This window comes from Anser anser, assembly GCF_964211835.1.
Source record: "Anser anser genome assembly, chromosome: 3".
In the NCBI taxonomy this organism is placed as follows: Eukaryota; Metazoa; Chordata; class Aves; order Anseriformes; family Anatidae; genus Anser; species Anser anser.
In genome coordinates this window covers 99,890,630-99,915,343 of record NC_139722.1, presented here as the reverse complement: position 1 = coordinate 99,915,343, position 24,714 = coordinate 99,890,630, and the positions used below count along the sequence as shown (strand labels likewise).

Below are 24,714 nucleotides of genomic sequence, written 5' to 3'. Positions count from 1 at the left end.
TTAAGCACACTGGATCTTTCTTTGCAATGACTTCTTATTTGCTGCTTCTTTTCCAGTCCGTAGCTTAGTTTGAGAAGAGACGGGATGATGGCTTCCTGGTGTTCATCCCCTTCCCCTCATGTTAAGGAGACCATAACATTTCCTCTTGACACCTTTGTGGAGAGGTCCGTAACTCTTTCATAAACATCATTTGTGTTGCCTAAATCATGTTTTCCAGGTTATCATAGCATCATTGACTTAAAGATGTAAAACGGAAAATCAATTAATTCTTGTCAAAGTCTGCCCTAATATTTAAGTACCCCACTACCACATATTTATGCCTGACTTTTATGCTTACTTCCAGATCAACGATGAAAAAGGTGAAGAGCCTGAGAGCCTGACTCACTGCGGTGCCTTCCTAGCCATCCCCATTTAACAATGACTGCTTTTGGGGCCCTAGTGCTTAGATGGCTCTTTACTCCATTCAGTACATCACATGCTGTATTATAGTGTGTAATTTCTAAAATTCTGTGTGTCGTGTAGTAGTTGTCAGAAGCCTTAAAATGTCTGTTATATTTATGCAGGCACTTTTATCAACCAAGTTTATAATCTCACAAGAGAATGAAATCAGATCTGTCCAAAGAGACTGATTGTTCATAAAACAACATTTGCTAGCATTATTTCTTTTCCAGTCCTTTACTTCTTCTTTGATTATATCTTGTGTCAGTTTTATTCCTGGTTCTGTAATTGGAAACCCACAATAACAGTGCTATAATGTTTCACAAATCTGCTCATGGTCAGCTCTCCTGTTGATTCAGACTGTGAGCATTCAGCTTTTCTATCTTCTTTATACTTTTCCTCAAATAGGATGAAAATCTTTAAGCTACCCAAGTACGTCCCATTAAAAAATGCGTACGATGTAGAACCAAACCAGGATCCTATGGGCTGGCACACAGATCTGATTTGCAGCAACATAACAATTTGCTGCCCACCCCTTGACAAGCTGTCTGTGCTTGATGTCTGCCCATTGTGACCATGATGGGGCTGTCTGAGGTTAGAGTTACACCACAGGAGTGGGACAAGCTCTCCGCTCAAGCATTCAGGGGTAGTTACAGTGTTCTGGCTGAGGCGTGGCAACTTGGTAAGGTTTGCAATGACGTTGGGCTGAATCCCCCCAAAGGAGTCAATTTTAAAAATTCAGCAAGGGCTCCTAAGTCCTTTAGGTCCATTAAAAATTGTATCCACTGTCTCTTCAGTGATTCAAACACATGCATGTATACCATCATTTCCATTGACAACCGGTCAGTCCCATACACAACAGGCATGCCTACAGCCCAGCAAACATGCACTGTACTGCTCGAACAACCAGTTGGCTTTCAGAACTCTTCTGTATATGCACCATGTTTATCACAAGTGTGAAAATTACAGTACTGCTTTTTTTTTTTTCCCCATTTTTTTCCTTACTCATTTATGCAAACAACATTTTGAAAAACACACAAGAGTAGTCTTTCCTGGCCGAAGTGTTTATTTTTTATTTTTTATTTATTTATTTTTTTCATTTGCTATTGGTACAGGAATGCTTTTGCACTTAACACCTCCCTGAACTTTTTGTGACAGAATATTGCATCTGGAAGGCCCATTCTGAGGTGGCTGGCTGGCCTGCCAAGTGCAGGCTCCAAACCCTATCTTCCCCAGGTGCTAAATTACCTTTCCTGATAGGCTGAACTAAATCTGGGGAGGTGTTTGGATTAGGTTTGAATGGTGCAGTACAATCCCAGCCATCCCTCTTCCGGATACCCTATAGCCCTGTGAATCTTCCAAACTGATAATGTCAGTTTTGAAAGGGAGATGATCTGAGAAAGCACTTTTCGCTGCAACTTTCCTGAGCAGAGATCAAATGCGGATGTTCTAGGGGAAAAATAAAGAGCAGGGATACATGTGGAAAATCAGGGTTGTGGATGCATTCCCTCCATGTATGCCAGCAGAGTGCTCACCGGCTAGGACAGGATAACCTCAGCGTTCATGTGAATGGAGCCTTCTCTCTGGCACTCCATAAACAACTTGTTGTGACTTCCAAGGGGCACAAGAACGTGGCACACGGGGGTCCAGCAATACCCCAGCAGAACATATTCCTTGGAGAGAATGGGCTGGCAGTGGTTGTGGGCTGGGAGAGACAGCGAGAAGAAAAAATAGCCTGCTCTAAAAATGGGAGGGGGGTCAGAGAAGACATTGGCTTTTCTCTAATCACTTACAAGACTGAAGAAGGCTGATTTCAGAGAACTTTCTATTTGTTCCTTCTTGTCTGAAAAGCATCGCACCATTAAAGGGGAATTGTGTTCTTGGAAAGAAAATCTACAAAACAATAATTGCAGGGATCTCAAACTGTAGTCATCTCTGGATGGTCTGTAGGTGCTTTAACCTTCCTGTGCATAAATCATAACAAGATGTATTATGAGCATCACAATATGCTCAGGAAAACTGCATCACAGGTATGTGGAAACAGACTCTCTGGGTGAGAACTAAGCTCCTTTCATCTTTGTCATGGCCAGTTGCAGACGTCTGAGAAAGAAATGAGCACACGTAGCACTGTGTCTCCCATAGGACTTCTCACCACCAGTGACTCTAGATCAGGCCTTCCCTGAGTCCACTGTGGTACTCTTCGGTGAGCCAGAGCCACAAAAACCTGCTGGGCTCCCTCTAGCCTCACTCACTAGCTCACTAGTGCAGGTGCAATGCTGGGTGAGCTTGGCCAGGATAATTCTAGCCCCCTGAGCTCTGGTAGTGTGCTGGTAAGGGTACCCAGCTGTCTTCCTTTTATACTTACCCTGCCTCTGCCCTCAGCCCATGTCATCGGTGCTGCTGTCCTCCCACCTCTCTGCTTCCCATTGCTGAGCACAGCACAGAGGAACAAAACCTTAACAGCCAGGCCCTGTGCCTGCTACCTTGCCCTTGTGCGTGCCAGTCGTGCAGACATCACCAGAACAAGCATTTCTTGGTGGAAAAAGACATCAGGTTGCCCTTGAAACAACAGCCCATCACCAGCTACCTGGGAATTCTCCCGAGTTCTCATTGCAAAAGGAGATTTTTATTTATTTATTTATTTTAATTCTTTTGTATTTTGTGCTCTGTTTTCATTTCACTAGTCCTTTGTGTTCTGATATAGATGTATTTCTCTGGAAAAGCTCCTGTGCATCAGGATCCCTGCTTTCATTTATGATCTTAAGGGAAAACATCTGTTGCTGTTGCTCCCTTATCATTTGTCTTCAGCTTTCCCTGTAGCTGTTTTTTACTTGTGATATCATAATTCTTTTTGTATCTTTGCTATCTTTCTGTGCTGTTTCTCCCCATCTCTATGATAGGTCACATGCTGTTGTCAGTGTTTCCCAGGACAAAGTCTCATTCTTTATTTTTCAGAGGTGTTTGAGCCAATGTTTTTTGTCTGTTACCACTCACTGGGATTTAAATGTTCTATTCTCTTGATCCAGAGTCATTTTTCCCATCTGAAAGAGTCCCAGAGAGACAATCTGCCTCAAAATTTGAATTTTCTCATTTTTCTCTACAATGAACAACTGCTGGAATTTCTCCTGCTTGGATTTTTAGCTTTTTAAAGCTGTATTATTGTTGCTTTGGTGCTGTTCGTTGATGGCTGTTATGGGAAAATACTGAAAACAAAGCAGAGGCACAGATTCATCTGATTTATGTTGCTTCTCCGAGTGCCTTGCCACTCTCCTACAAAACCAGTGGAGAAAGAGGACAACTGAGAACGTAAGTGAGTAAAATTGTCTTCACTTCTCTTTTGACTAAACCACCACCAAATTACATAGTGACAACTAAGTGCAACTGTGCTCCTAACTGAGGTAATTCAGGAAAGGGGTTAGAGTTGTATGGGCAGCCTTCAAACCACAGAGGGAAGATATAGCCCTTGACAAGGATCTGATCAGCACAATATCCAAACAGAATACCTTTTCCATGTTTTATTCCAGTGAAGTAAAAGAACAGAAATGACTGAGACAGAAAGCACTAAAAGCCCAGTATCACTAGATTGAGCCAATCCTGTGTTATTCTTAAATGTTTCTTTCTTATAAATTAAATGAAGAATTCAAATCCAATTCCTTGACAAATTAACTGCTACCACTGAGACCTCAACATGCCATGTGCACTGAAATATTACCTGGACTTTCAGTGACTATACAGGTACTGATTTCTTTTCCAAGTATGTTAGGAAGGACTCAACATGCTTAAGTTAGAACTGCCAGGCACACCTGCCAGTGCACGACTGAATACTACACACTCAAAATACAATTCCCACGAAAGAAGACTGAGGATCATCTGAAAAACTAATGTAGGCAAACATGGTACTTTTCCATCCCAGATATTAAAATAAAAAAGTTTGATTTCAGGAAACGTAATGCAACCTTTTCACATGCATAGGCCTTGGGTGAATGTGAACAAAATGACATGTTGTTTGGGATAGAAAACACTGATACTATAAATATCTGAGGTCAAGAGTAATGAAACCAAGATCTTCCAAGAAAGCTTATTTGCTGATCTCTGCATATCAACAAATTTCCTTCTGTTGTCTACTGTTCTTTAAAATTAAAAGGACGCTGTTCTGATTACAATGTGCTTAGATAAGGCTCAATTTGTAAGCTGTGTTACACCTATAAGGGTATCATCCTGTAAGGGCAATCATCAAGTGTCACACTGCAGTGGCCTTCACCTCTGGATGAGCTGTAAGCTAAGATTTGGATTGTGGCTTTGAAACTGCGCAAAGGCTTCACATAGGGTTTGAATTCCATCATGCTCAGCTCTCAGGGGCTCTTTTCCTGTGAGATCAAATACCTTGCTAGCCTAGTCCTCATGTTATTTCCATCACTAGAGGCTGCATGTGATCTGCAAGCTCCTCCTAGCTTTCAATTCCACACAGGATTCATAGAGAAGGAGTAGATCTTGATCTAGAAATGCTTACCTCAGCCCCTTTCTTCTCCCTAAAGAATGGGGAGAAAAGAATGCTAGATGCTATGCTGAGACTTAAGCATGTCTCTGATCCTAGTGTATAACGTTTCCCAGTAGTTCTTGGGATCTCCCACAGACTTTTACAGGGTGTTTTCAAAATTCAAGCATAAGCTGTGAATGAAAAAAACGTTTCTGGATTTCCTAGATGCTTAGAGAATGGGAAAAAAAGCTCTACTGTAAATCTTTGATGACCAGTTCTTTTCCCTCCTGAAGTTTTGCAATGTTTCACTAAAGTGGTGTAATACAAAAAAACAACAACAAAAACACCCATAAAACAAACAAGTAAAACCCAACTTTACCAAAACAAACCTACAAAAACTCTTCTAAAGGATTTAAAAATTGTAAAGGGCAGAGACACCTGCATCTACTCAGAGAGCCCCAGTTCAGTTAGAGATATAGATTCTGTGTTGTGGAAACTCAAGCCAAGTAGTGAACGATATGAAAAAAAGTCTCATTTCATTTTTTTTTTTGGCTTCTGCAGTCTTATCAGAGTGCTCTGCCCAGCAGAACTGAGCCCTGTGAAAAACGTATATCCCCAAGTTCAAATGAGCAGCGTAAAACAATATCTAAAAGAAGTTAATTCCATTGCTTGTTTCTTAAATAGTTTTCAGTGCAAGAGATGGTTTTATAATCATGTGTCTATGATCAGAGACTTTTGGATAGACACCAAATCAAAACATCAGCAAAGAGAATGGGGTGATGTGGAAAACTGATTTATTCACTCATAGTCAATAAAGTAAGCATGCAGTAGCTGGATTGTAAATAGCACCGTGGAGAAGATTTATAAGTCTTAACATTGGGAGACAGGTTTATCCCAGTTAAAAGCACATTTTAACTGGAAGAACTCTTCACTGTGTTTATAAAATGAGGCCTTGGGTGCAAGATGAAACCTTAGGCCTGTGTGAATTCAAAATGGGCAAAATATGTCATCTGCAAGCATGTTTTTCATCTCAAAGTATGTAGCTAAAATAGATCTGAAAATGTAAAAAATAAAAATAAAAAGTTCTAAGTAAAATAAAACTAGGCCTCAGCAGGCATATGTACTATGCTTAAAACTTCCCTTTGCTCCAGATTGCTGTGTTTATAAATCAAAATTATACGTCCAGTGGGGAAAAGGGAAGTAAAACTGTTTCCAAATGAAAAAAGGACAAGTGATTCATTTCTGTTAAAATCATAATTGAAAATACAGAACGTAAAAATGCTTTTAGTTTACTCTTGTTTTTATTTGTAACATTTGCTTTGTTACAGACAATATGATCAAGGCTCTGAAAAAGGTCCATTTACTGCTATAAATCTTTCAATTATTTGAAAAATAATATACATTGCAGGCTTTCTTTACCCTATAATGTAGAGCTTCATCTTTAAAAGGGATAAATACACTTCCTTTGATTTTCTGATAGAACAGTCCACTCCTGTATTCCACTTATTAAACAGCAAAATAAATATATCTTTATTGACTGTAGTGCATAAACAGCTCTGAAGAAACCCTAGTGAAATCTAATGAGGTATTTCCCTTTGCCACGTGACAAGGTTCAAATATGTGCATATGTGCAGTACAGAAAATAAAATTGACTCTGACAATCAGATACCCCAGTGAGCTTCTATCTTTGCAACAAATGTGCTCTAAATTCCAATGTGCTTTGACAATAACCGTTTATTTCAATGCATCCTCCCTAGAGGCTAATACTTAGGGGCCAAATCCTTGTCTCATGAAAATAAGAGGGAGTTTTGCTCTAGGTATTAGTGTTGGAAAGATTTGATCCTAACTATGTTTAAAGCAATCATATGAATGCAAAATGAAAGGAAATGAATCTGTTTAGCTCTTGAAGTTCCAAGGACATGGAAAAAGCATAAAAGTCTGGTATTTTTTATTTTGAAGCTCTCCATGCTGACAGAATATCAATTGCCCTTTACTACTTAGCAAGGTGCTTCTTTAAGGCCTTCAGGAGCGTATTAGGGGTGCAAACAATTGTCTCTCTTTCAGTGCAGTGAGTCAGATCTAACTCCCTACGTATGGCATGCCCTTCTGACAGCAAAATACTATTCACAGGAGCTCATTTGGGTTAGAGACTCTCACAGGTTTTGACTGGACATAGAATGGAGATATCTGTACTCACAAATGTGTTGGAAACATAACTTGTTGCACCAAGAGGTGGATCAGGATCCTTTATGGGTGAGAAAATTTGAAAGCATAAGGGGAGTGGACACCCCTGGGCAGAAGAAAGACACAGGCCTGTAGGAGGGGTGCCAGGGTGTGTGTGAAATGAATCCTTTTGAAATTCAGTCACTTACGCTACACAGGTCATTGATGATTTATGCTACCAAAGAGAGAATAATTACACAAGCATAGGTTAATTTTAATTTTAATTTTAATTTTAATTTTAATTTTAATTTTAATTTTTATTTTTTTTTAACAGAAGTAGAAAATAAATATAGTACCAGATGTTACTTATACTCATGTAAGAATTTATGGTAGATATCACTGGTCTTCTAAGATGGGTTGGAGGCTGTCTATATCAGTAGGTTTCGGTTGTGGGGTGAAGATGAAGACTGTGCAACCAGATTAATGCCATACAATCAGTCAACCTATAATTGTGGGAAGCCATGTTAGTAAAGGGAAAAAAAATCTCTGAGATGCACTCAGCTTCCAACAGGTTTCCATTTCAGGATTAGTCCCTCACTTCTTCGATGTAACTCCCATGACTGATCTCAGCTCAGAACCACAGGACTTTCACAGTCAGCAAATTTAGGACATTCACAGTCAGCTCAGAGAATAAACAAAACATGAAGTAATTGTGAGGAAACTGTGATCTCCCTTCAGGCAATTCCACAAATTAAATAGAAACAGAAAAAAGTGCTCATTGTATATTGGTCACATAATCCTGAAGATGAGACAGTTTCAAGCAAGAGAACTCTGGATGCCTGAAAACATGAAATATAGAGAAAAATTGGTTCTTGCCTTTTTAAATACAGAAAAAGGGCTTGAGCAGCACTTGAAATTCAATGGTTTGCTTTTGTTTTCTATTTCATGACATTCATCAAATCAGGAATCTTGCTAGTGCCTTCAAACAGCACCTTCAGTCAAGGCCTTATATATTTTTGTTTCTATTCTGGTTGTTCCTCAAAAAGACTGGTGGCAAGGCGTGACTCTGAAGAAGGTTTGTATTGCTCCTCCAGCTGTGCATTTTATTATCTACATTTTAGAACAGGCAAGGAGAAGACCTTGTGTGGCATGGCTCCAATATGCTTTTTATAAATAGACATCTCAGAAGCTGTAAAGCTGGATGAAGGCCGCTGCTGTAATTTCTGCAACAGTATTTTCTCACCCAGAAGAATACTGCTCACAGCACTGTTGCTCTCTCACGTTTACCTCCAACTAGCTGTGTAATTAGAACGTGTCTGACAACACTTCCTCTTTCCTAGAACTGCTCTAATTAAGAGTCGTTTCCTCATTATAAAACCAGGAATATGACTGGTAAAACTTTCATCAGGTTGCTACCACCTACCATGGGTACATGGGCTCATTTACTGGGAGCTGAGGACTGCGTCGCTTCCTTGTTGGCGTATGTAAGATGCTAAAAAATTTTGTGGATGAAGTGTGGTTACTCAGACTGACTTTTATTGTGTGATTCACAGAGAAAATATTAATGAATGTGCTGTGGATCAGGATGCACTCAGCAGATGTGGCATTAGAGATACTTTTTCAGGGAGAGAAACACACAAATAAAAATACTTCATTTTTTGACATACTCAAAGCACAGATGAGGAACTGAGTGTTAAACAGATTGCGTGACTTACCCAGGGTCATACAGGAAGACTTTGTCAGTGCTGGAAACTGAATGCAGTTTCCAGCTCCCAGCTAACCTCTTATTTGATCATCTTCTGTCACTGTAGAAGGATTACTGAGAATGTAGCCATTCCTCAAATAATTGCTGAGAATCCTGAAAGGTGATTCTATGTACACATAAATACATTACGAAAGTGTCTGTTTTTCAAAGATGTGTCATAAAAATTGCATCCTAATCTGAATTGCCTTTCCTTTGTGTTCAAGTGGCTTGTGTTATAAAGGTAATAACACTACACAACAAAACCCACAGGTGGAAATTCATACACTCTGGAATACTGCCTTCAGTATGTTCAGATAGCCCTCTGAAGATAATAATTCCTGCCCTCACAAATTTGTGGTTTGTTGTTTACTTATGTGTAGCAAAAAAAAAAAAAACAAAAAAAAAACCAACCCAAACCCACAAATATCTCATTATTTCTCATCTTCTTGCTTAGTAAACAAACCACTCAAAAAGTGACAGCTTGTGGCACTTCTCATCGGCTTCATAGGTGAAGCAGTTAATGTAGACACCTACCACAGCCAGCACTTATGTTACATGTTACTTTTCGTTTCTATTTTGGTGTTGCCACTATTATTTTTGCTTTGCTTTAACATCATTAGTTATGGTTCTCAAAGGTGAATCCATTCCAAATGTACTCTGTGTGGCTATGTTTAACATTTGCCAGTGGTTTCAATAGATTTGAAGTAGATTCAAGTATCATAAAACCAGAATGGATCAGCAGACCATCTAGTCTGGCTTTCTGTGCAGCCCAGACTATAGAATTTCACTTACTAAGTCAGTGATAACTAAAATTTTCGAAGTAACTAAATGTGTGTGTGGGAGGGTAAACCAAACAAAGCCCTGCAGAGATAGCCCTCTAGTCACCTATCCTACCCTATCAAGTTGCCTCTTGTTTTGCCTTTTAGTTTTATAGTTGCTTTTGCAATGAAAGAGTAATTAAAAAACAATGCACCAAGACAGGAGAATATCAGTCGAAAAAGGGTCACAAGCAGTAGGGCTGTGATATATGATACTCCTGAAAAAAAGGCAAAACGATTTGGGGAAAAAATGGTATGATGAATTACAGGAAATAGTAAATTACAGAAAAGTGTATTCTTTGCTACTTTTTCATAAATCCCTTGAAACTATTGTCATGAGATGATGATTAGAAATTTCAGTAACACAGTGGTAGAAACAGTCTGACTCAAGAGACTGTACTTTTGGTTTGGTCTGCAAAACTTCCGTCTTTATATATGTGGAAAGTGCAAGAAAGTGTATACACATGAATTAACAGTAATCCCTGCAAACAATGGATAATTTCATACATTGTCATTTATCTTCAGATATATTATTTGTAAATTACAAGCCAGATCCATGGAACTGCCTTCATTTAGAGATCAAATCTGGCCTCCTATTTTTATTATAATCCACAATTATAGATGGCTGAATAAAATTGTGTAAATAATTTACTCTCTTATCATTTCTCTTCAATCTGTGAATGTTTCCTTGAACACAGTGTTATTATATAAGTGCTCTTAGTATCTAGGTCATATAAGTATGGTTACGAAGACTTTGACAATGCTGTCAATACAGACTCTCCTAATTCATTATGTTTGCAACTCCTGTCTTGCCCGCTTACCAATTAAACAAAGGTTTACATTTCAGAATTCTCTTACTTGATCTTCTGTGCAGAAATGGACTTAAGTAGGTAAATCCTTAATGTGCATCGGTACTGAAGTCTTACATGCAAGTTTGTTCAACTTTATTCATTTACTTGGCATGAAATGCATTTGCTTCCTTCACAAGGAAGCTCCGAACAGAAAGATGCCCTCTGGGTGGGAGTAGATTCCTCATTTTCCATCTGTTTAATTTTATCCATCAGGAATTTATACAATGTCCACTGAGACTGACAGAAAGACGGCTATTGACTAAATGGGCTTTCTGTCATGCTCCAGGAAAATGAGGAAGGCATATTGATTTTTCGGTTTGCTGTTAAGGCACATTTTGTAATTCTGTGGTTTTGGCTGACACTATGGGCTTGGCAGGGGCTTAAACCTGCAAAATTCAAGTCTAAAATTTGCCACTTCCCTAACTCACTGCTGTTCGTGGCTCATACCAGGAGTGTTGTGGTACAGGGACATGGCAGCTGTCAGTCACCTGAGGCAGATTTTCAGCTCATGCCATGGCTCCGCTGCATGTCTTCCTTACAGCTCCAACCCAGCTACATTTCATCCAAGCTGATGGATGTAATTTTGACACATTCTCCTTTTGTAAGGGAAGAGATTGCTGGTGTTTCTCACAGAAAGCTTCCAACAAGCTCACAGTTTCTCCCAAAATATTTCCCTTCATCAGCTCTGGGGTTCAATGACTGAGCACACAACAATGTTCACATTACCATTTACAAACCTAAGAGCCAGTGCTGGGATCCTGGAAGATATCAGTGGGAATTAAGCCCTGAACTGCCCTTCAGTTATGCTTAGATATGACCACACAGATTTCACTGCTACAGCAAACTCACCTCAGTTCCACGTACGTCAGTAGCAGGCAACAAAGACGTATATTCAGCACTTCTTTCAAGTTTATTCTTAACCTTAATTATATGAGTGTGCTGATTGCAGCCTCTGGCATAACTCAGGACTCTTGTATCACACCTGGGGTTTTAGTTGCACTGTTGAGCTGGAGCCTAATTTCAAAGCCAGGCAAGCAAAGAAATTAGACGTATGGTTTTCACAAATGCTTCAGCTTACTCTCTTAACAATGAGGCTACTTGCATACATGTCTAAAAAAGCATTCAGGTGGGTTGCTACAGGCATCCAAATTTGGAGATGTTGGCCTAAATGACTTGGATAAGGAGAAGTGTTTTTTATGTGAGGTGTTAAATAAAACCCTTGAGTTTCAATAAATAAATACTGCTATTAAGGAAGTGGTGACAATGTGCAATCTACAAAAACGGGAAGCCTAGGAGGTGCTGTGGTAATAATGCAGTTACTTGAAGCACATTTAAAATACAAATATCTCTGTGGTTTTTTATTTGCTTCCACTCTTTGAGTCATTCTGAGAAACTTCACAAAGCTGTGCACATTCCCATTATGGCTGAAGCATGATGCACTACTCACTGCATAAAAAAAGCTGTTCTCCAGAAAGCTACACCATGGGCTGGGAAGAAGTATTTTCCAGGCATTGGAAAATGCAGTTTTGAAGCAAAGTGTAATGAAGAACTCTGTTTCATGTGCATAAAAGAAGAAGAAGAAAGGCAAATATTCTTTGCACAAAGAGACAATAAAAAAAAATAGGGAAGTAACTACTCTCAAGCCTGAAGCATTTTTGTCATAACATGTGCTGCTGAAGTCACCAAAATGTTGTGGTGATGGTGTGGCTTTGTCCTAGCTGGGGAGAGGTTCTTTAGATAGTAGTACTTTGAGTATTTATTACAAAATCATGAACATTGCCAAATCCCTCATAGGGTTTACCTGAACCAAAATTGATGAATCAGCAGTTCAAAAAATTTTTGCATCCTCTTATTTTAAAATTAAGGAATGGAATAGATTATATTAGTTTCCAGAAGCTACTTAGTATATGGCAGCACTTTAATAGTGTTCATTTTTCCCTAGGAGATTCAAAGACAAGAGAAAAACAGGTCCAAGTATCTTCAAAATAAATAAATAAATAAATAAATAAATAATAATAAAAAAATCCCACCAAACCGTGGTTAGATTTATATTGCTGCAATAAAGGTGATTTTTTGTTTTCTTGTTTGTTTGTTCTGGATGCACAGTGAAAGAGTCATCCACTGATCAGGGCTGCTAGATTATAGATACAGCTCTGCAGCTATTATATGTACAAAATTAGATGCCAAAGGATTCCTCATGCCTTAGTTTACTCATTCAAAGAACAAAGGTAAATACCTATAGATCTATCCAAGGATCTTGAACAAAATATTTAACACAAGTTGAGGTGTTTGTGATCACTATTAAAATACAGGTGTATTTATTTATTTATTTATTTTTTATTTTGTGGTTTACTGAGGTCCACAGGGATCTCCAAATTTAGTCAGAGTTTGCATTAGAGGTCTGCCCATGCCTGTTCCTGCTCCTGTCAGTTATTCATGCTTTTTCTAGCTTTCCCTATGGAAATGCTAAACATTTCCAACCGAGTTTGACTCTTCTCTCACTTTTCTCTGAGCCATCCATCTTCCAGCAAGCTTCATGCTGATAGATCCCTGAGGTCGTGCATAACCCTAGAAAGAGTCCAAGACTGCTGTGTAGATAGAGGAATATGTCTGGGGAAGGCAGGATGGTGTTATCACAGGATGAGGGCCTCACAGGTCATTTAAAAGACCAACTTGGAGGGGGGGGGGCACTTTAGTCTAAAAGGAAATGTACTCACTTGTAGATGCAGACAAATATCCAAATCTGCAGAAAGAGTTCAATTCCCTCAAACCTTATTGGTATCAGTGCTAAGTACCACACAGTATTCCAGAAAAAAACCATGAAACTTCTTAAAATACCAAACCCTGAGCCTCATTTTAAATGCTTGCTGGGCCAGGCCCAAAAGCTGAAATTAAGACCTGACCCTATCACACACATGACCCATTCCTCTGACTACTCATAGAGGAATGGGCTTGAGGTACTGAGCATGTCAACACTTACCTAGGCTTGGAGGGCAGGGTGCTTTCTCATAATCAGAGGGAAGTGTTGGAATGCATTGTTGCTATGTTTTTTAAGACCTTTTGAAACCGTGGCCCTAAGGAAATGAGGAAATACAGGGGATGAGGTTACATTGTTGTTATTTCACTTTTTTTTTTTTGAACAGAGGGTTATATGGCTGTATTCATATATATTAGCTTTCTAAATCTTAAGAAACACAGGGCCTATGGTGAAGGTTCTATGCTTTATTCATTAAATTCATGTTTTTCTATTTAAACTCCCCTGCCTATCTAGCATGCATTCCTTGTTTGCTCTCTTCTCTTACATACTCCTCAGAATATTCTTGTCTAAAAACATGTGTGTGCAAACTTTCCATTTCATAAATAAAAGATTTGCTTTTTTGGGGTAATAAATCAGTGTTTCCGGCTTTCCTTAATTTTAGACTTGATGCTGACAGCTACTCTCTGACCAGGTTTCCCAACACCCTCACACAATAAGCAGTCGTTGAACAGCCTTAAAAACAGGTGGTGTCAGTCCCTTCAGACATGCAAGAAACTATCCTGTTTTCCAGACTAGTATTTTCCACACATGAATGTGTTTCCAGGTGCTTCAGGTAAGAGAAGTAAGAGAGGCAATGTTCATGTTTCCCCTGAGACTGAGAGCCTCATCCTGCACCCACATACATGATTGTCAATTCTGTTGACTTCAGTGAAATCATTCCTGATTTATGCCAATTTCGGGAAGATCAGAGAAAGACTTATTAGGGTTATTGCTCCCTAAATTCCAACACAAGAATGTTTATGATATTGTCACCACAAGAAACAATCTGTTTGCCATAAAAACACCGCATCATCTCAGACCTTCTAGTGTATTTTTTTCATGCAGATGTTAAAAGTTCCAATACTGATTCTAAAATATGTCTCCATATACATATACATATAAATGTGTGTGTGTGTGTTTTGACAGTATATAACACAGAAAAGACAGAATTATCTCACTAATTTTAATATGCAAATTTGGTGGACTTTCTCTTCAATGGATGATGTCTCTTTTTACATTTGGTTGAACCCTTTATGACATTTCATCAAATGTGATCATTTTATCTTCAAGTAGCTTCAGGAAAAAAACAAAACAAAACAAAAAAGGAAATGTCAACTAAAATGCCTCAGATCTTTCTTCTGAGGGCAGGCCTGGCAGGTGTTAGAGATGATCCCTTGTCTGCTTTCACATGTACAGACTCATGTGGCGAGGAGCCTTGCCCCCTTATATATGTATCTTTTTCTCTCATTCTCCCTATTGTCTTACCCTCCTGACAGCTCTATGTGCTCTGATTTGATTCCTTTTCTTCTCTTCTCCAGTTGCGGGGGTGGTCTGCATTACTAGCAAATTGAAGTGTTCTGAGATCGCACCATACACCCTAGCAGAAACATAATTCTTCAAAAATCATCCTTTTATGCTCCCATTTTCGTGGATGAGTAAGAGAGAGTGCAAACTTCTAACTGCCATCACAATATTTCCTCAAAAATCCTTAAGCAACTGCTTTTCTAAAATACAGTACATAGGAAAAGAAATAGTTAGCAAGCTTTTCTGGATTTCAAATAATTGCACAGTACTGCACATCCTGTTCAAATTGCTACAATAGGACAAATCACATGAGAAAATCAATGCTTCTGCCTAACAAAATTTCCTCTGTAATACATGGGAAATTTCGCAACTTCCAGAGGAATCACTTCTCCACTCTGTCATCACCCCTTGCATCTCTGCTAAATAAACTCCTTAACTCATCATTTTGAACTGTAAGAAGAGGATGGCTGAGATGCACTAGCGCACAGCGCTCTGCCAGGCACCCTTTACTCTGTGTCACAATGGCCTCTAGTGGATTTGCCGCAACTGACAGACAGCTCTATCATCCCCTGGTGGCTGCTAGCTCCCCAGGGTACATGGCATGGCTGCAGGGCCCAGTGTAACCCCCTGGGACCAGGGACTACTGCACCTGCAAGGCCTGGGCTTGGGCTTGGGCCTGGGTCAGGGCCTGGGCCTGGGCCTGGTCACAGTGCCATACACTCCCCCTTGAGGTACTGTCCCTGCTAGCTACTCACTAGCATATTTTCCCTTAGTTCACAGGGCACCACAGAAACTAGCAATATATTTCCCTTATGGTTTCCTTTGGAGAAAAGGAAGAAAACCAAGCAGTCCTGTGCACCTGCTGTATCTAATGTGTTTCAGTGGGGGTACAACAGGAAGAAAACTAAGACTGCTCCCAGATGGATATAGCATTAGCCTCTTGCTTTATCAGTAGAGGACGATTGGTTTCTTCATTAGAAAAAAAATATAAAAAAAAATCTAACAGGCTTCTTTGCCTATGACTTCACACTGGTTTGAATTCATATAGTGAAAATTTGTTAGTATAGTTTCTGTTTGTAAGAATAATGAGTATAAATTGAAGAGATGAGGAAAAACTCAAAGCAGAAAGTGTTGTGCATGTACAGCAAATGACTTCTGCAATACTGCCTTTTAAAGGTCCGCTGTTACATTTGGGTAATTTATGCTCCCTGCTTTCTAAAACATATTGCCTTATCACTGAAGATTTTATGCTGCTATTTGTCTGTTGATGGCATAGCAATGAAAGCACTGCCACACACAGTTGTCCTACCTTGAATTTTTAACTATTAATCATATTCATCAAGGTCCAACTTGTTCAGCTACTGCAGTGAGCAAGCTCTTTCTCCCATCTAAGCGCAGTATAATGGTTGCACACCAGCAACCACTCTTGTGCCACAGTGGTGGTGATGGGAAAGGTGAAGTGATTCCATTGCTTCTATTCCTTGGCAGTGTCACTGGTTTGCAAAAGCTGTTTTTCATTCCCTTTGAGCACGCTTAGGAGACATAGGAACTTATATGTCATAGAATCATAGAATGGCTCGAGTTGGAAGGGACCTTAAAGATCATCTAACTCCACCCCTCCTGCCAAAGACAAGGATGCCACCCACTAGATCAGGTTGGCCAAGGCCCCATCCAGCCTTGCCTTGAACACCTCCAGGGATGGTGCATCCACAACTTCTCCTGGCAACATGTTCCAGTGCCTCACTACCCTTATAGTGAAGAATTTTCTCCTAATGTCTAGTCTAAATCAATCCTCTTTTAGTTTAAGACCATTCCCCCTTGTCCCATCATTATCTACCCGAGTAAAGAGCCCTTCTCCATTTTTGTAAGACCCCTTTAAGTATTGGAAGGTTGCAATGAGATCACCCCAGAGCCTTCTCTTCTCCAGGCTGAACATCCCAGCTCCCTCAGCCTTTCCTAAAAGGAGAGGTGCTCCAGCCCTCTAATCATCCTTGTAGCCTTCTTCTGGACTTGCTCTAACAGGCCCACATCCTTCTTGTACTGGGGCCAATATATGCACTTGTAGGTTAAGCTAGGCACCAGATGTAGGAAATCGTGTTGCTAACAACAGGTACAATGACAATGAGCACTTTCATAGACCTAGGTCTACAGGGTACCTGCTCTAGCATCTTTGTTCCTTAGTTCCAGGCATCCTGGGAATCCCCTAGGAGGCAGTGGACTCTGCAGACAAGGCTGTCATGCAGCACAACTCCCTCAGATACTGCAGACCCCTTGAAAATGAGAGAAGTTTTACTGCTTTTAACAGTTACCTTTCCATGCCTGGCTGTTTTGCTATGCCAACAAGTTCTATGCCCTGTTTTACTATGGAAAGCGAAAACTAGAGCCTTAATTTTCTGTGCAAGTGCCTCTGCAGCAATAAGATAGAAGAGGAGAAACAGAAAACACACAATACAAAGGCAGGCTTGTGTCTTTGCTGAATATTTTCATTGTTTTCCCTGAGGAGCCAGTGGGTTTTTACACACAGCACTAGCACATTTCATTTTGACAACAAGTCAGACTTTCCAAGTCACTACACCTTTCACAACACACTGCAAACTGTCAGTGTGGTAACTTCCTTAAGTTTAATGAAGTTACCTTATGAAATCTCTTGACAGAACTAGCCAAAAACAAAAACAACCAACCACCCCTCCTGTCTCCACCCCCTTCTCCCCCCCCCCAAAAAAAAAAGGCATACAAAGAAAAAATGCTACTCAAAAATAAGAGGAGTCCCAATGAAATGTGATACATGCAATCTGGAAAACCTCTGAGGAGAGAAGGAAGAGTTGTGTGCTGACAAATGGTGCAAACTTCTGGCCAAGATTAGATTTCTGCAGGCCGGATTTAGATAACTGGCCTAGTTTTTCCAATGGACTGAATGCTTGCCGGCTCCCAGTATTGGCCCTGCAAGCCACAGGCAGATCATTAAGCTTGCAAAATCCAGGCAGTAATTTTGAATTTAAATAAAGCTCCAGGGTTGATATCTTCTAAAAGATCCAAAGGACTATTGCCATTCAATGTCTAAATCTGTGAAAGGTCTTATTCCATAGCCCACCCTGGTAAAGTGTTCCTAATTGCCTATTTTAAAAAAATCTAAGTCAGTCTTTTTTTTTTTTTTTTTTTTTTGGTGGCCATATGATGATCCTAGAGAGGTAGCTTACCTTCACTGTACAGCTGAAGAAATTCCAGGATAATAGTCACCAAAAATTAAGACATGTCTGTTGTCTGTTAGTGACTAAAAGCAGAGACACCCACTTAGACCAGATTAAAAAAACCCAACACATATATAATTTAAGGATTAGCAGGCTAGCAGAGTTGGAAGAATTTCAAGCTCTTTACTGGGCTCAGGAGGAAATCTCTTTTAATATTCCATTTCATTCAGAAGTAGTCAAGGATTAGTGGTTTCAGAGGAGCAGGTCAATACTGATGCACGAAAGCTCTGGGGAAAGTCAGTGCTGTTTGTCCCAGGTGTAGTGGGAAAGGAATAGGTATCGCATCTTTATTCACACTATTTGAAGCAAAAAAGAGCATGTAACAGGAGAGGGTTCTTTTTGTAAGCTTTTTTTTTTTTTTTTTTTTTTTTTAAGCTGGATCACTGTTATTGTAAAGCTGTCTGTACTGAGAAAATCTGCTGCCTGCTATTCAGTGTTTTCTGGATGTTTTCTCCATTATGCTCTATTTCAGTTCTCCCTCTCCTTCCCTCCCTCCCCCCCCCCCCCCCCCCCCCCTTAACTCTTGTACAGAGAATTCTTACACAAGAGATCATCTGGGGAAATCCTCATTTTTATCATCATAGGACTGATCCTGTGCCAGACCTCCTGTGGCCTTCAACACAAGCAGGTCCAAGGCCCTGCTCATTAAAAGCTAGTTGAAAAATTTCAGTAAGAAGGAACTTTAAAACAAAAAAACTGACTCTAAGTACTTGAGGTTGCTACTAAGTGAAATAAGATTTTGGGACTGGGTGGGGGTCGGAGCTTGTTTCATTTTGTTTTCAGCAATTGAAACAGCAGGTTTTGGTATGCTGTCTTTTCTGTTCTTTGATTTGGGAATGATTTTATTGAAATACAAAAAGTCAGTATTTTTTTCAGAGGAAGAAAAAATCAATTTCCTGAACAGCTCTATAAATGATTGCAGATCCTGATCTGGGCTAGGGAAAAGCCCTTTGGACTAGTCAGGCAAAGGCAGAGAACTGAGCCATCTTCCTGATAAAGTCCACTCAGATTTCGACAGATGATTTTTGCACTTGCAAATCAAGTAGGTCATACATCTGCTCTTCCAATTTTTTTTTGTACCTTCAAGTGAAACCAAGTATACGAAGTTTCCTTTAAGAATATTGTTCTTATTCCTAACTTCTCTTACTGTAATTGCCACTGGGAGGAAAAAGAAGAGGTTAACAGATTAGCACATATCAGAAATTGTCTTTAAGAAGTTATCACTAGAGCCCCAACACTGTGCTGTTGAAGCCAGGAGGAGGACTGCAAAGTTGAATTCTGCTGTGCTCAAAAGGCAGAGACTCTTAAATCTGGGGGAAAAGGAAGGGGAAGGACATGGAAGAAATTCTTTACGTTTTTGAATAAGATACAGGCATTGCTTTTCAAGTCTGTATAAGTCTGTATTGCTTCAATGTGTGTGTTCATTTCATATTAAAACAAACAAACAGAAAAAAACAGCAACAACAAACAGAACTTAGAATGGAAAATAGGGCTTTCATATCTGCAAGTGTCTGATGGTAGGTGTGGTCTTCAGCAGTTGCTAATTATGGAATTTTAAGTCCATTCTCTATTTCTAGGCACATTTCCCTTTTGTTCCTTTTCTACACTGTGCTGACAATAACATAGGCACTGAAAATTCCTAGGGGGTAAGGTGAAGTCCCCTGGCAAGCAGTTAACAAGCTGGCTTCAGTGACACTGTTTCTGTCAGCTACCCTGATTTTTCTATTAGTAAAGGCAGCCTCAATTTTGCTGTTTAAACAGCAAAGAAAAAGCTGTCCTTTGTGCCAGCTGTTTAGTATTTGAACAATTAGATTCTATTTATCTCCTTTAATAAACTTTATCAGAATAGATGTGATGATCAGTGAATCCTGCTAAAATATTGTCTCATTTGCTAAGAGCTTACTTTAAGTACTCTTTAATGATATGGCTAAACTCCCATGCTAACTATATTTAAAACGACTTTGCTTTCCTGTTTTTGTTAATCAATATGCTTGCCTTATCATGTTTGCTCACATGGGAAGTACCTCATTCTATAACTCATCCCTTTGGTTTTACGTAGATGATCACTGATTTTGAAGCCAATGTCAAAGCCTGACAGAAATGTGACATGATCAATCTGTAACTCAACATGGCATGTAATCTTGAGTGTAGTTGCTGCTGTGGTGGTAGTACTGAAAACAAGACATAGAAAACAGAAAACAGCTGCCCAAGAGGACTACCTGTAAAGGCATATGAACTTCTATATCGTGCTACAGAGCCCGCAGATACTGCTGTGTCTGGAACCATGTCAAGAGTTGTGCTAGGTAGACACTGGGACAAAATCTGACAGTTAAAATACATTTTCTCTAGACTAGGCCCAGGCACCTTGATATTCCTTGAGTTCACTTGTACTTTCCATTTTGCTTCACTAATCCTTCTATTACTTTCCTCTTTCATTATCTGAATGAATCCAGTTCATGACACTGAAGTCTGACCAGAGGGGTTAATTCAAGAGAACATGAGACTATGTGTGGCTGCTTTCACTCGTGTGCAAAAGTCTCTGTCCATAAATTTAAAACCTCTCAAGAAAGCACGTGCAGACACACACGCACTCACACACACTTATGATTTTTCACACCTTGTATAAGAGAATCTCAAGCACTTTACAAATCTTTAAGGGTGCATTGCGCTCCCATAAGATGACTAATGACTGAGAACACATTTGCAGGACCTCAATTTGGCCTACATCACACATCACGTTTCTGTGTCTGCTGTAGGAATTGCCCAGTGAGATTCAAGTAGAAGTTCATTTAGCCCAGTAGTCCATGTAATTGCCAGAAGATGATATGTTGGCATCATCTATAAAGTATAAAGAAATGCAAAGCAGCATCATTATTTATTCATTCTAGCATTCTATTATTATTTTTTAAATTCTCATTTGTGTTTCTTGCATCAGTTTTCTCCCTTAAACTGAGCAGTTCCACACTTTTGAGCCCTTTGATGCTCTTTTCAGCATATTTGGAAGCCTGTCCTGCGTTGAAGAATGTCTGCATATTCAGCATTAAATTTATCTTTACTCTGATGTGAAGAAAAATCACATGAAAGATATTTGGTTTTGGTATTTAAAGTCAGTGTTTATAGGGCATGCTGCAGAATTCTCTAACATCCCCTATGAACTAAGGATGTGCAGCATTAGTAGCTGGATATCATACAAAATAACACTCCTTCAAAATAAACTTGTTAAACATCTCACTGATGACTTTTGAAAACCTGAACCTAAAAGATTGCCTATACAGCTACACAGGAAATCTGTACCAGAACCTGAAATGGAATGCCAGTGTCTCCTATTCTACGGCTTAGTGTTTCTCCAAAGCATTTGTAGCTCTGAAAGCCCAGAGACAAACTCCGACTGAACTCTTTCCCACATGGCAGTACTTGACCATGAAGCTAATCTTTTCAGGAGAAAAGGAAGATGGAAAATGATGGTCCAATGTATCTGAGCCTAAAGCAGGACTTGCTTTTTTTTTTTTTTCATTAATATTTTCTCTCTCCATTAAAAGCATAAATGGAAGCCTAGCTCGGTCTTTAAATATGTCCAGGATAGTTCCATTTCATCAGAGTTAGTGGAAAAATTCTCAAAAAGAGCATGGCGCTGAAGTGACATATTTATGAGGTGAAAAATTCAGTGGAGAGACTATCACAGGGATTTCTGTTTATTAGGTAAGTGTTCTCAAGCTCTCATGACACCTGACATTCAGGTCCCACTCTAGGGAAACACCCCAATTCAGAATTGTGCCCTCCTGACTATTACAAGAAATCAGTTTACCAAGTTCTACATTCAAGATAAGCCTTTTTTAATGTCCTTCTTGGACTCGAAATCCCAAGAGAGTTCAGCAGGTGTTTGTTTCATACATGTCAGGAACTTCTTTATATTAAATCCAGAGGGAAAGATCATAATATAGCCAAAATCAAGACATTGTATCAAATAGGCTTGCTGGGAAAATGCCAATGTTCTAAGAAAGATTTTAGTGATGTAACCCAGAATTACGTGCTAATAAGTAAACATAAAACAAATTGGATTGGATTTAATATGTTTGGCAGCACAAGGGCTTTGAATATCACAGATAGACTCCCTGTCATGTTTTGATTTACTAGAATAAATGAGGACATTTGTTATTTAAAGTAGTTTTAAGGAGCAGTTTTGTAGCACAGTAAAATTTAGATGTGGTTTCTATGTGCAGCTTCTACAGCAATGTCTTCTCATGCCTGCACATGTGTGGCCACTATTGACTTTCAGTGAAAGTACCATCTGTGTACTTGTGAGGCACCATTTGGATTATGCACATCATATTACCATAGTTAGGGCCATGTGCTACAAGGTTCTAGGCATCAGGAGAATTGAGGCCATTCAGCATCTTGCAAGAGAGAGTGCTAAAAATGGAAAGGTACTATTTTTTTTCCAAATGGCAGGTAGTAAATCTGTGTTGGAGAAAAAGCCCTACTCCCCTTGTATTCAGACCACTCCAAAATCACCCATACCATCCTTAGATATGCTACATACAATATGCAAGCATGTTTGCATGCTTAACACTTGAATGCAAAGAAGGCTACAACAAACATTTATAGGCACTGCAGTGTAGAAGTGTAAACAAATTCTAACCCCACAACCTACTTTAATGACCCTTGTCATGTCAGTTGACATTTCTTGCTCTATTTCATTTTACAGTACTGCAAATCTTTTTCATGTCACTCACATTAGTGCAAATGTTATTTACTGTAGCAGTTTGTTTTCATGAGAGAAGCATCATCATTCCCATACATTTGTAACTCTACTTTCTAACTTGCCTCTGCTTGCAGAAACAAAAATATAAACTGTCCTTTTACTTTTACTACCAGGAAGCCCGACTGTACTATGCTACTCACAGATGAAGAGAAAAGTTAAAGAGCTAGCTGAAGATCTTGTTAAAAGAGATGGAGCACAAGTAAATATTTTCTAGGGGAAAAAGTCCCTGGGAAACAAAGATTTCAAAGGAGTTTAGTCAGTCATAAAGAAAGCGCTCCTTTCTGATGCAAGATGATATTTTCAGCAGAAGTACGTTACGAGGGTTGGTGAAGAGATTTTATATCTATATTACTTAGCAGTATTTGATTTTATGTAAACAGGTGCTAAATACATATCGTATACTGTTTACTACATATTTTTGGATAAAACTGACGAATAAATCTCTTGAGTCTGATTCTGATCTCCTATCAGGTTCACACTGGTATCAACAGAGCTATTGATCTTTTTTGCCACTGTGGGAAATAACAGAAACACAGTCACATAGCTGTGGCCAGAGGTCTGGAAAAAAAATGATAAGTTTCAGACAGAAGCTAAAGTCATTCTATTGCCTGTATTTCAATTATCTTGGCTTTCACAGCTGTATTTGGAGTCCTCTTGTTTTCCATTACTCTTAATGGCCTGCAGTCTGGTAGTAAGGGAAACCCTATGTAGTCCACTGGCCTGATGTTAGATCTACCTGGGCATCCCTGATGTAGTGCAGCAGAGCAGTGCAGATGGTGAAGTTATAGGAAAATATGAGTATTTTACAAAGGAGTGTCTGTATGCGTGCACATGGAGCTACTAGAGCTCTACTTCCCTGAGACATAGGACATTCTTGGGTCTAGCTTGCAACCTTGTATTTCAACAGTTTCTCTGATATTGTTCAGACCACGTCAAAGGTGTGAACACATATTGTGGATTCCTTATTCATATATCACGTCCCTCTTGCCCTGGCACATCCATGTGATCCAGTACCGTAAACTAGTCCATCATTTTTAAGTGACAAAACACTAGTAGCTCTATCTGCATGCGTACAGACACTCCTTTGTAACATACTCATATTTTCATATAACTTCACCATAAGACTTAGTTATGTTCACTTCCAGCAGGAACAGAAATTTGCATATTGCAGCTTACTGAAATAATTTTAGACTCTTCTTCTCTGTTAACATATTTTCCCTCTATTTAAGTTCATAAAAATAAATTCCATGGTACATCGGAACATCACTTTTTAATTATTATTATTTTTTTTTAACGAGTGCAATTTCTTATAACTATGTTGCAACTCAGTAAGAAGAAAAGATTCTTTAAGAGGAAGATAAAAGCTACTGCATAAATGATTAATCTGCACAAATGTTTATCATCTGGAATATCATCTGTTTTTCCTTTTTTTTTTTTTCAAAAAAAATTCAGTGCAAACAGATGTCTAAGGAATCCCCTTTTTTCATAATTTTCAGCAACATGTTATAGATATTCTATGTGCAGTCTATGGAAGGAAAGCAAAATCAACTTTTGGCAGGTTCAGTCTATCAAGTTCATAAACTTTACTGTGTCTGTCTTGTCCAAGATTAGAGACAACCTGCCCCAAGTCAGTTTCCCATTTGCACTTAATTAGAGAGTTCATTTTAGAGGTCAATGAAAAATAGCAGAGTACGTTTTCATAATAACTCTCCTCACAATAAAATTATTTCTCAGGCAGTCATCCAATTTTCTCTGGAACAAGGGCAAGAAAAGTGGGGACACAAAATAGAGTTATTGGATACCTTATCTGGAACTACCCAACATGTTGTCCATTATCCAAGGAACACATAGTACATTCTGGATCTGAGGAAAGAAGCCAAACATTGCATCTT

The 24,714-nt window shown here is 39.2% G+C and overlaps 1 long non-coding RNA gene across 1 annotated transcript; it reads right to left on the bottom strand.

Annotated features, from left to right (window-relative positions):
• Nucleotides 1–6,750: 6,750 nt before the first annotated feature.
• On the bottom strand, nucleotides 6,751–15,326 carry LOC310896353. Its single transcript, XR_014581416.1, has 3 exons — nucleotides 13,472–15,326; nucleotides 8,794–11,505; nucleotides 6,751–7,581 (listed from the first exon to the last, which is right to left on the bottom strand). It is a non-coding gene; the product is annotated as an uncharacterized lncRNA (long non-coding RNA).
• Nucleotides 15,327–24,714: the final 9,388 nt, after the last annotated feature.